Source organism: Schistocerca gregaria, unplaced genomic scaffold, assembly GCF_023897955.1.
Source record: "Schistocerca gregaria isolate iqSchGreg1 unplaced genomic scaffold, iqSchGreg1.2 ptg000526l, whole genome shotgun sequence".
Classification (NCBI taxonomy): domain Eukaryota; kingdom Metazoa; phylum Arthropoda; class Insecta; order Orthoptera; family Acrididae; genus Schistocerca; species Schistocerca gregaria.
The window spans coordinates 4,152,331-4,164,473 of NW_026061925.1; positions in this window are offsets into that span (position 1 = coordinate 4,152,331).

The following is a 12,143-nucleotide window of genomic DNA, read 5'->3' on the forward strand; positions in this document are numbered from 1 at the left end:
CTGCTAGTCCTCATTTCATGCAGAATCTTAAGGTCCTAGCTCATGTCCAAGTCACCAAAGCCAGCTAAAAAGTCAATAATCGATACCTAAAACTTGAATTGGACTACTTCTTACTGGCTATTACATCAACTTAGATGCTTCATCTGTGTTCTACTATGGTGATTTCAATGTCTCCGCATACCGCAGCACGCGACATAGCTTTGCAGACGAGAAGTACAACCGTTTCAGAGAGAAGAGCGGCCAATGTGACGATCTGGCTTTAAGTCGATTCGATAACAAATGACGAAAACGGACGGATTTCTCAGGTTTTTACTACATATGAACACTTTTCACATTCTCCCGTGCAACTCGGCTACTATTCCTCCTTCATGCAAAGTCTTAACTTCCTAACTCGTGTCTAAGGCACCAAAGAAGGTTAAAAAGTCAATAACCGATACCTAAAACTTGAATTTTACTACTTCTTACTGGCTATTACATCAACTTAGAAGCTTCATCTGTGTTCTACTATTGTGCTTTTAGTGTGTCCGCATACCGCAGCACGTGACATAGCTTTGCCGACGATAAGTACAACCGTTTCAGGGAGAAGAGCGGCCAATGTGACGATCTGGCTTTAATTCGATTCGATAACAAATGACGAAAACGGACGGATTTCTCAGGTTTTTACTGCATATGAACACTTTTCACGTTCTCCCATGCATCTCGGCTGCTAGTCCTCCTTTCATGCAGAATCTTAAGGTCCTAGCTCATGTCCAAGTCACCAAAGCCAGCTAAAAAGTCAATAATCAATAGCTAAAACTTGAAATGGATTACTTCTTACTGGCTATTACATCAACTTAGATGCTTCATCTGTGTTCTACTATGGTGATTTTAGTGTCTCCGCATACCGCAGCAAGCGACATAGCTTTGCAGACGATAAGTACAACCGTTTCAGAGAGAAGAGCCGCCAATGTTGCGATCTGGCTTTAAGTCGATTCGATAACAAATGACGAAAACGGACGGATTTCTCAGGTTTTTACAACATATGAACACTTTTCACTTTCTCCCGTGCAACTCGGCTGCTAGTCCTCCTTTCATGCAGAGTCTTAAGGTCCTAGCTCATGTCCAAGCCACCAAAGCCAGCTAAAAAGTCAATAATCGATACCTAAAACTTGAATTGTACTATATCTTACTGGCTATTACATCAACTTAGAAGCTTCATCTGTGTTCTACTATGGTGCTTTTAGTGTCTCCGCATACCGCAGCACGCGACATAGCTTTGCAGACGATAAGTACAACCGTTTCAGAGAGAAGACCGGCCAATGTGACGATCTGGCTTTAAGACGATTCGATAACAAATGACGAAAACGGACGGATGTCTCAGATTTTTACTAGATATGAACACTTTTCACGTTCTCCCGTGCAACTGGGCTGCTGGTCCACCTTTTATGCAGAATCTTAAAGTATTAGCTCATGTCCAAGGCACCAAAGCCAGCTATAAAGTCAATAATCGATACCTAAAACTTGAATTGTACTACTTCTTACTGGCTATTACATCAACTTAGAAGCTTCATCTGTGTTCTACTATGGTGCTTTTCCTGTTTCCGCCTACGGCAACACGCGACATAGCTTTGCAGACGAGAAGTACAACCATTTCAGAGGGAAGAGCGGCCAATGTGACGATCTGGCTTGAAGTCGATTCGATAACAAATGACGAAAACGGACGGATTTCTCAGGTTTTTACTACATATGAACACTTTTCACATTCACCCGTGCAACTCGGCTGCTAGTCCTCCTTTAATGCAGAATCTTAAGGTCCTAGCTCATGTCCAAGGCACCAAAGCCAGCTAAAAGGTCAATATTCAATACCTAAAACTTGAATTGGATTACTTCTTACTGGCTATTACATCAACTTAGATGGTTCATCTGTGTTCTACTATGGTGCTTTTCCTGTTTCCGCCTACGGCAACACGCGACATAGCTTTGCAGACGATAAGTACAACCGTTTCAGAGAGAAGAGCGGTTAATGTGACGATCAGGCTTTAAGTCGATTCGATAACAAATGACGAAAACGGACGGATTTCTCAGGTTTTTTTTTTTTTAGATATGAACACTTTTCACATTCTCCCGTCCAACTCGGCTGCTAGTCCTCATTTCATGCAGAATCTTAAGGTCCTAGCTCATGTCCAAGTCACCAAAGCCAGCTAAAAAGTCAATAATCGATACCTAAAACTTGAATTGGACTACTTCTTACTGGCTATTACATCAACTTAGATGCTTCATCTGTGTTCTACTATGGTGATTTCAATGTCTCCGCATACCGCAGCACGCGACATAGCTTTGCAGACGAGAAGTACAACCGTTTCAGAGAGAAGAGCGGCCAATGTGACGATCTGGCTTTAAGTCGATTCGATAACAAATGACGAAAACGGACGGATTTCTCAGGTTTTTACTACATATGAACACTTTTCACATTCTCCCGTGCAACTCGGCTACTATTCCTCCTTCATGCAAAGTCTTAACTTCCTAACTCGTGTCTAAGGCACCAAAGAAGGTTAAAAAGTCAATAACCGATACCTAAAACTTGAATTTTACTACTTCTTACTGGCTATTACATCAACTTAGAAGCTTCATCTGTGTTCTACTATTGTGCTTTTAGTGTGTCCGCATACCGCAGCACGTGACATAGCTTTGCCGACGATAAGTACAACCGTTTCAGGGAGAAGAGCGGCCAATGTGACGATCTGGCTTTAATTCGATTCGATAACAAATGACGAAAACGGACGGATTTCTCAGGTTTTTACTGCATATGAACACTTTTCACGTTATCCCATGCATCTCGGCTGCTAGTCCTCCTTTCATGCAGAATCTTAAGGTCCTAGCTCATGTCCAAGTCACCAAAGCCAGCTAAAAAGTCAATAATCAATAGCTAAAACTTGAAATGGATTACTTCTTACTGGCTATTACATCAACTTAGATGCTTCATCTGTGTTCTACTATGGTGATTTTAGTGTCTCCGCATACCGCAGCAAGCGACATAGCTTTGCAGACGATAAGTACAACCGTTTCAGAGAGAAGAGCCGCCAATGTTGCGATCTGGCTTTAAGTCGATTCGATAACAAATGACGAAAACGGACGGATTTCTCAGGTTTTTACAACATATGAACACTTTTCACTTTCTCCCGTGCAACTCGGCTGCTAGTCCTCCTTTCATGCAGAGTCTTAAGGTCCTAGCTCATGTCCAAGCCACCAAAGCCAGCTAAAAAGTCAATAATCGATACCTAAAACTTGAATTGTACTATATCTTACTGGCTATTACATCAACTTAGAAGCATCATCTGTGTTCTACTATGGTGCTTTTACTGTCTCCGCATACCGCAGAACGCCACATAGCTTTGCAGACGATAAGTACAACCGTTTCAGAGAGAAGAGCGGTCAATGTGACGATCTGGCTTTAAGTCGATTCGATAACAAATGACGAAAACGGACGGATGTCTCAGGTTTTTACTACAGATGAACACTATTCACATTCTCCCGTGCAACTCGGCTGCTAGTCCTCCTTCATGCAAAATCTTAATTTCCTAGCTGATGTCCAAGGCACCAAAGAAGCGTAAAAAGTCAATAACCGATACCTAAAACTTGAATTGTACTACTTCTTACTGGAAATTACATCAACTTAGAAGCTTCATCTGTGTTCTACTATGGTGCTCATAGTGTCTCAGCATACCGCAGCACGCGACATAGCTTTGCAGACGATAAGTACAACCGTTTCAGAGAGAAGAGCGGCCAATGTGACGATCTGGCTTTAAGTCGATTCGATAACAAATGACGAAAACGGACCGATTTCTCAGGTTTTTACTACATATGAACACTTTTCACATTCTCCCGTGCAACAGGGCTGCTAGTCCTCCTTTCATGCAGAATCTTAAGGTCCTAGCTCATGTCCAAAGCACCAAAGCCAGCTAAAAATTCAATATTGAATACCTAAAATTTGAATTGTACTACTTCTTACTGGTTATTACATCAACTTAGAAGCTTCATCTGTGTTCTACTATGGTGCTTTTAGTGTCTCCACATACCGCAGCACGCGACATAGCTTTGCAGACGATAAGTACAACCGTTTCAGAGAGAAGAGCGGCCAATGTGACGATCTGGCTTTAAGTCGATTCGATAACAAATGACGAAAACGGACGGATTTCTCAGGTTTTTACTACATATGAACACTTTTCACATTCTCCCGTGCAACTCGGCTGCTAGTCCTCCTTTCATGCAGAGTCTTAAGGTCCTAGCTCATGTCCAAGGCACCAAAGCCAGCTAAAAAGTCAATAATCGATACCTAAAACATGAATTGTACTACTTCTTACTGGCTATTACATCAACTTAGAAGCTTCATCTGTGTTCTACTATGGTGCTTTTAGTGTCTTCACATACCGCAGCACGCGACATAGCTTTGCAGACGATAAGTACAACCGTTTCAGAGAGAAGAGCGGCCAATGTGACGATCTGGCTTTAAGTCGATTCGATAACAAATGACGAAAACGGACGGATTTCTCAGGTTTTTACTACATATGAACACTTTTCACATTCTCCCGTGCAACTCGGCTGCTAGTCCTCCTTCATGCAAAGTCTTAACTTCCTAGCTCGTGTCTAAGGCACCAAAGAAGGTTAAAAAGTCAATAACCGATACCTAAAACTTGAATTGTACTACTTCTTACTGGCTATTACATCAACTTAGAAGCTTCATCTGTGTTCTACAATTGTGCTTTTAGTGTGTCTGCATACCGCAGCACGTGACATAGCTTTGCCGACGATAAGTACAACCGTTTCAGAGAGAAGAGCGGCCAATGTGACGATCTGGCTTTAAGTCGATTCGATAACAAATGACGAAAACGGACGGATTTCTCAGGTTTTTACTACATATGAACACTTTTCACATTCTCCCGTGCAACTCGGCTGCTAGTCCTCCTTTCATGCAGAGTCTTAAGGTCCTAGCTCATGTCCAAGGCACCAAAGCCAGCTAAAAAGTCAATAATCGATACCTAAAACATGAATTGTACTACTTCTTACTGGCTATTACATCAACTTAGAAGCTTCATCTGTGTTCTACTATGCTGCTTTTAGTGTCTCTGCTTACCGCAGCACGCGACATAGCTTTGCAGACGATAAGTACAAGCGTTTCAGAGAGAAGAGCGGCCAATGTGACGATCTGGCTTTAAGTCGATTCGATAACAAATGACGAAAACGGACGGATTTCTAAGGTTTTTACTACATATGAACACTTTTCACATTCTCCCGTGCAACTCGGCTGCTAGCCCTCCTTTCATGCAGAATCGTAAGGTCCTAGCTCATGTCCAAGGCACCAAAGCCAGCTAAAAAGTCAATAATCGATACCTAAAACTTGAATTGTACTACTTCTTACTGGCTATTACATCAACTTAGAAGCTTCATCTGTGTTCTACTATGGTGCTTTTAGTGTCTCCACATACCGCAGCACGCGACATAGCTTTGCAGACGATAAGTACAACCGTTTCAGAGAGAAGAGCGGCCAATGTGACGATCTGGCTTTAAGTCGATTCGATAACAAATGACGAAAACGTACGGATTTTTAAGGTTTTTATTACATATGAACACTTTTCACATTCTCCCGTGCAACTCGGCTGCTAGTCCTCCTTTCATGCAGAATCGTAAGGTCCTAGCTCATGTCCAAGGCACCAAAGCCAGCTAAAAAGTCAATAATCGATACCAAAAACTTGAATTGTACTACTTCTTACTGGCTATTACATCAACTTAGAAGCTTCATCTGTGTTCTACTATGGTGCTTTTAGTGTCTCCGCATACCGCAGCACGCGACATAGCTTTGCAGACGATAAGTACAACCGTTTCAGAGAGAAGAGCGGCCAATGTGACGATCTGGCTTTAAGTCGATTCGATAACAAATGACGAAAACGGACGGATGTCTCAGGTTTTTACTACATATGAACACTTTTCACATTCTCCCGTGCAACTGGGCTGCTAGTCCTCCTTTTATGCAGAATCTTAAAGTCCTAGTTCATGTCCAAAGCACCAAAGCCAGCTAAAAAGTCAATAATCGATACCAAAAACTTGAATTGTACTACTTCTTACTGGCTATTACATCAACTTAGAAGCTTCATGTGTGTTCTACTATGGTGCTTTTCCTGTTTCCGCCTACGGCAACACGCGACATAGCTTTGCAGACGATAAGTTCAACCGTTCCCGAGAGCAGAGCGGCCAATGTGACGATCTGGCTTTAAGTCGATTCGATAACAAATGACGAAAACGGACGGATTTCTCAGGTTTTTACTACATATGAACAATTTTCACATTCTCCCGTGCAACTCGGCTGCTAGTCCTCCTTTCATGCAGAATCTTGTGGTCCTAGCTCATGTCCAAGGCACCAAAGCCAGCTAAAAAGTAAATAATCGATACCTAAAACTTGAATTGTACTACTTCTTACTGGGTATTACATCAACTTAGAAGATTCATCTGTGTTCTACTATTGTGCTTTTAGTGTCTCCGCATACCGCAGCACGCGACATAGCTTAGCAGACGATAAGTACAAGCGTTTCAGAGAGAAGAGCGGCCATTGTGACGATCTGGCTATAAATCGATTCGATAACAAATGACGAAAACGGACGGATTTCTCAAGTTTTAACTACATTTGAACACTTTTCACATTCTCCCGTGCAACTCGGCTGCTAGTCCTCCTTTCATGCAGAATCTTAAGGTCCTAGCTCATGTCCAAGGCACCAAAGCCAGCTAAAAAGTCAATAATCGATACCTAAAACTTGAATTGTACTACTTCTTACTGGCCATTCCATCAACTTAGAAGCTTCATCTGTGTTCTACTATGGTGCTTTTAGTGTCTCCGCAAATCGCAGAACGCGACATAGCTTTGCAGACGATAAGTACAACCGTTTCAGAGAGAAGAGCGGCCAATGTGACGATCTGGCTTTAAGTCGATTCGATAACAAATGACGAAAGCGGACGGATTTGTCAGGTTTTTGCTACATATGAACACTTTTCTCATTCTCCCGTGCAACTCGGCTGCTAGTCCTCCTTTCATGCAGAATCATAAGGTCCTAGCTCATGTCCAATGCACCAAAGCCAGCTAAAATTCAATAATCGATACCTAAAACTTGAATTGTACTACTTCTTACTGGCTATTACATCAACTTAGAAGCTTCATCTGTGTTCTACTATGGTGCTTTTAGTGTCTCCGCATACCGCAGCACGCGACATAGCTTTGCAGACGATAAGTACAACCGTTTCAGAGAGAAGAGCGTCCAATGTGACGATCTGGCTTTAAGTCGATTCGATAACAAATGACGAAAACGGACGGATTTCTCAGGTTTTTACTACATATGAACACTTTTCACATTCTCCCGTGCAACTCGGCTGCTAGTCCTCCTTTCATACAGAATGTTTAGGTCCTAGCTCATGTCCAAGGCACCAAAGCCAGCTAAAAAGTCAATAATCGATACCTAAAACTTGAATTGGACTACTCTTTACTGGTTATTACATCAACTTAGAAGCTTCATCTGTGTTCTACTGTGGTGATTTTAGTGTCTCCAGATCCCGCAGCACGTGACATAGCTTTGCAGACGATAAGTCCAACCGATTCAGAGAGGAGAGCGGCCAATGTGACGATCTGGCTTTAAGTCGATTCGATAACAAATGACGAAAACGGACGGATTTCTCAGGTTTTTACTACATATGAACACTTTTCACATTCTCTCGTGCAACTCGGCTGCTAGTCCTCCTTTCATGCAGAATGTTAAAGTCCTAGGTCATGTCCAAGGCACCAAAGCCAGCTATAAAGTCAATAATCGATACCTAAAACTTGAATTGTACTACGTCTTACTGGGTATTACATCAACTTAGAAGCTTCATCTGTGTTCTACTATGGTGCTTTTAGTGTCTCCGCATACCGCAGCACGCGACATAGCTTAGCAGACGATAAGTACAACCGTTTGAGAGAGAAGAGCCGCCAATGTGACGATCTGGCTTTAAGTCGATTCGATAACAAATGACGAAAACGGAACGATTTCTCAGGTTTTTACTACATATGAACACATTTCATATTCTCCCGTGCATCTCGGCTGCTAGTCCTCCTGTCGTGCAGAATCTTAAGGTCCTAGCTCATGTCCAAGGCACCAAAGCCAGCTTAAAAGTCCATAATCAATACCTAAAACTTGAATTGTACTACTTCTTACTGGCTATTACATCAACTTAGAAGCTTCATCTGTGTTCTACTACGGTGCTTTTAGTTTCTCCGCATACCGCAGCAGGCGACATAGTTCTGCAGACGATAAGTACAACCGTTTCAGAGAGAAGAGCGGCCAATGTGACGATCTGGCTTTAAGTCGATTCGATAACAAATGACGAAAACTGACGGATTTCTCAGGTTTTTACTACATATGAACACTTTACACTTTCTCCCGTGCAACTCGGATGCTAGTCCTCCTTTCATGCTGAATCTTAAGGTCCTAGCTCTTGTCCAAGGCACCAAAGCCAGCTAAAGATCAATATTCAATACCTAAAACTTGAATTGTTCCACTTCTTACTGGCTATTACATCAACTTAGAAGCTTGATCTGTGTTCTACTATGGTGCTTTTAGTGTCTCAGCATACCGCAGCACGCGACATAGCTTTGCAGACGATAAGTACAACCGTTTCAGAGAGAATAGCGGCCAATGTGACGATCTGGCTTTAAGTCGATTCGATAACAAATGACGAAAACGGACGGATTTCTCAGGTTTTTACTACATATGAACACTTTTCACATTCTCCCGTGCAACTCGGCTGCTAGTCCTCCTTTCATGCAGAGTCTTAAGGTCCTAGCTCATGTCCAAGGCACCAAAGCCAGCTAAAAAGTCAATAATCGATACCTAAAACATGAATTGTACTACTTCTTACTGGCTATTACATCAACTTAGAAGCTTCATCTGTGTTCTACTATGCTGCTTTTAGTGTCTCTGCATACCGCAGCACGCGACATAGCTTTGCAGACGATAAGTACAAGCGTTTCAGAGAGAAGAGCGGCCAATGTGACGATCTGGCTTTAAGTCGATTCGATAACAAATGACAAAAACGGACGGATTTCTAAGGTTTTTACTACATATGAACACTTTTCACATTCTCCCGTGCAACTCGGCTGCTAGCCCTCCTTTCATGCAGAATCGTAAGGTCCTAGCTCATGTCCAAGGCACCAAAGCCAGCTAAAAAGTCAATAATCGATACCTAAAACTTGAATTGTACTACTTCTTACTGGCTATTACATCAACTTAGAAGCTTCATCTGTGTTCTACTATGGTGCTTTTAGTGTCTCCACATACCGCAGCACGCGACATAGCTTTGCAGACGATAAGTACAACCGTTTCAGAGAGAAGAGCGGCCAATGTGAAGATCTGGCTTTAAGTCGATTCGATAACAAATGACGTAAACGGACGGATTTTTAAGGTTTTTATTACATATGAACACTTTTCACATTCTCCCGTGCAACTCGGCTGCTAGTCCTCCTTTCATGCAGAATCGTAAGGTCCTAGCTCATGTCCAAGGCACCAAAGCCAGCTAAAAAGTCAATAATCGATACCTAAAACTTGAATTGTACTACTTCTTACTGGCTATTACATCAACTTAGAAGCTTCATCTGTGTTCTACTATGGTGCTTTTAGTGTCTCCGCATACCGCAGCACGCGACATAGCTTTGCAGACGATAAGTACAACCGTTTCAGAGAGAAGAGCGGCCAATGTGACGATCTGGCTTTAAGTCGATTCGATAACAAATGACGAAAACGGACGTATTTCTCAGGTTTTTACTACATATGAACACTTTTCACATTCTCCCGTGCAACTCGGCTGCTAGTCCTCCTTTCATGCGGAATGTTAAAGTCCTAGGTCATGTCCAAGGCACCAATGCCAGCTAAAAAGTCAATAATCGATAGCTAAAACTTGAATTGGATTACTTCTTACTGGCTATTACATCAACTTAGAAGCTTCATCTGTGTTCTACTATGGTGCTTTTAGTGTCTCCGCATACCGCAGCACGCGACATAGCTTTGCAGACGATAAGTACAACCGTTTCAGAGAGAAGAGCGGCCAATGTGACGATCTTGCTTTAAGTCGATTCGATAACAAATGACGAAAGCGGACGGATTTCTGAGGTTTTTACTACATATGAACACTTTTCTCATTCTCCCGTGCAACTCGGCTGCTAGTCCTCCTTTCATGCAGAATCATAAGGTCCTAGCTCATGTCCAAGGCACCAAAGCCAGCTAAAAAGTCAATAATCGATACCTAAAACTTGAATTGTACTACTTCTTACTGGCTATTACATCAACTTAGAAGCTTCATCTGTGTTCTACTATGGTGCTTTTCGTGTCTCAGCATACCGCAGCACGCGAAATAGTTTTGCAGACGATAAGTACAACCGTTTCAGAGAGAAGAGCGGCCAATGTGACGATCTGGCTTTAAGTCGATTCGATAACAAATGACGAAAACGGACCGATTTCTCAGGTTTTTACTACATATGAACACATTTCATATTCTCCCGTGCAACTCGGCTGCTAGTCCTCCTGTCGTGCAGAATCTTAAGGTCCTAGCTCATGTCCAAGGCACCAAAGCCAGCTAAAATGTCCACAATCAATACCTAAAACTTGAATTGTACTACTTCTTACTGGCTATTACATCAACTTAGAAGCTTCATCTGTGTTCTACTACGGTGCTTTTAGTTTCTCCGCATACCGCAGCAGGCGACATAGTTCTGCAGACGATAAGTACAACCGTTTCAGAGAGAAGAGCGGCCAATGTGACGATCTGGCTTTAAGTCGATTCGATAACAAATGACGGAAACTGATCGATTTCTCAGGTTTTTACTACATATGAACACTTTACACTTTCTCCCGTGCAACTCGGATGCTAGTCCTCCTTTCGTGCTGAATCTTAAGGTCCTAGCTCTTGTCCAAGGCACCAAAGCCACCTAAAGATCAATATTCAATACCTAAAACTTGAATTGTACCACTTCTTACTGGCTATTACATCAACTTAGAAGCTTGATCTGTGTTCTACTATGGTGCTTTTAGTGTCTCAGCATACCGCAGCACGCGACATAGCTTTGCAGACGATAAGTACAACCGTTTCAGAGAGAAGAGCGGCCAATGTGACGATCTGGCTTTAAGTCGATTCGATAACAAATGACGAAAACGGACGGATTTCTCAGGTTTTTACTACATATGAACACTTTTCACATTCTCGCGTGCAACTCGGCTGCTAGTCCTCCATTCATGCAGAATCTTAAGGTCCTAGCTCATGTCCAAGGCACCAAAGCCAGCTAAAATGTCAATAATCGATACCTAAAATTTGAATTGTACTACTTCTTACTGGATATTACATCAACTTAGAAGCTTCATCTGTGTTCTACTGTGGTGATTTTAGTGTCTCCGCATACCGCTGCACGTGACATAGCTTTGCAGACGATAAGTACAACCGATTCAGAGAGGAGAGCGGCCAATGTGACGATCTGGCTTTAAGTCGATTGGATAACAAATGACGAAAACGTACGGATTTCTCAGGTTTTTACTACATATGAACACTTTTCACATTCTCCCGTGCAACTCGGCTGCTAGTCCTCCTTTCATGCAGAATGTTAAGGACCTAGCTCATGTCCAAGGCACCAAAGCCAGCTAAAAAGTCAATAATCGATACCTAAAACTTGAATTGTACTACGTCTTACTGGGTATTACATCAACTTAGAAGCTTCATCTGTGTTCTACTATGGTGCTTTTAGTGTCTCCGCATACCGCAGCACGCGACATAGCTTTGCAGACGATAAGTACAACCGTTTCAGAGAGAAGAGCGGCCAATGTGACGATCTGGCTTTAAGTCGATTCGATAACAAATGACGAAAACGGACGTATTTCTCAGGTTTTTACTACATTTGAACACTTTTCACATTTCCCGTGCAACTCGGCTGCTAGTCGTCCTTTCATGCAGAATCTTAAGGTCCTAGCTCATGTCCAAGGCACCAAAGCCAGCTAAAAAGTCAATAATCGATACCTAAAACTTCAATTGTACTACTTCTTACTGGCTATTACATCAACTTAGAAGCTTCATCTGTGTTCTACTATGGTGCTTTTAGTGTCTCCGCA